Genomic DNA, 1,650 nt, shown 5'->3' with positions numbered 1-1,650 from the left:
ACCAACATCCAATGGGATTGCTCAAGATTGAACCAATCTCACTATTGACATCATCTGTCCAAAAGAATGAGTCTACATAAGACACAAGAGATGTACCAAAATCATTTTCAAAGGAACTATATGTCCCTTGACATTTACTACGCCTCTGAATAACTTTATTATGTACATTCTCATTTTGTTCTTTAAAAGGTCATTTATACCTTTCACTAGACTACTCAAGTGTAATTTTACAGTCCACGGTCTTAGGTCCTATATCTATCCTTTTAGGATTAGGAACTTAGACTTTGGTTAGACATCCCCACACTTCGAAATATTTTAAGTTCGATTTCCCTCCTTTCCATTTCTCATATGAAATAGATTGTGTCCCAAACAATGAAAATTGGTTTATTTCTAAAAATACAAGACTTTTTGTTGTTCCCTTTTGTAGTAGGGATAGTTTTTCAACACAAGGTTTGTGGTAAACAGGCACTTACAAATAATGCATCCATCATTTCTTTCAATTTCGGTTTTTCATTAGATTGTGGTGAATAGGGAATCAATTTGATGGATAATTCTGCTTTTCGAACATATTCTGCGAAATGAGATTTATACTCTCCATCCTATCATTTCTATCTTTTCCCGACTAATTTTCAACTTCAATATTATATTATCTAGACGTTTATATTGCTTCATCCTCGCCATTTAGCAAATAGATATAGTCGTTTCTAATGCAATTGTGAATAAAAGTAACGAGATACTTTATCCCACCATGAAATGGTGTTGACTTCATATCATAAATGTCAGTGTAAATAAATTCTAAAGGATTATAATTCCCTTCAACCGACTTATAAGAATGATCTGCATACTTAGATTCCACACAAACTTGACATTTGCACTCAAAGTTAGACAAAACTTTTATGTTAATCAGTTTTCCTTACAAGGTTTTGTAATTGACAAGCCCCAAGTGTTCATGTCACAAACATTGACTCAAGAAAGTAAGAACAAATAAAAATATTGAGTCTGAAGCTCTTCGTGAGGTAGCTTTTTCCTCACTAATATTTTGTTCTTATTTTTTACAATTTTATGTGATACAAACATTGTTTAGAGTCAACTTGTTGTCAAATGTACTTTTCATAAGGACCTTTCCATAACTTTCAATTTGATTGTTATAGAACTACCCATGAACAAAATTTCATTGGGTCCAATAAAGGCAAAATAATACAAATGCTTCTTTAACAAAACATGGCAAATAACTATTCACCAATATTCATGTCTATACAAATAGTTATATTTAGTAGACATATCTTTTCACAAAAAATCACATAACTTCAAGTGACACTTTTTCATAAAAGAACACAATCATTTTGAACAAGTATACATATAATTTGGTAGTTTCATACTAGTCATACCATATACTAGTAAACAATAAACTCAACACCCAAAATATAAAACGTACACTAAGAATTTTGTGGGACTAACAGAATACAAAAGTATCGTTGAATTTCATATCTTTTGGTCCAAAGATAAATTATACATGAAGTCTAATTTTATTTTTATCATAAGCAAAGAACCCCCACATTTTAAATGTGTGATCTCAAAAATATTTTTCAAGCATTTGAATATAGTTTTTCCACACATTTTCCCTGACTATCAAAATTTCATTGGCAGTAT

This window comes from Solanum lycopersicum, chromosome 6, assembly GCF_036512215.1.
Source record: "Solanum lycopersicum chromosome 6, SLM_r2.1".
NCBI classification, from domain to species: domain Eukaryota; kingdom Viridiplantae; phylum Streptophyta; class Magnoliopsida; order Solanales; family Solanaceae; genus Solanum; species Solanum lycopersicum.
The sequence above is the reverse complement of the archived record's forward strand: the minus strand, read 5'-3'. Positions refer to the sequence as shown.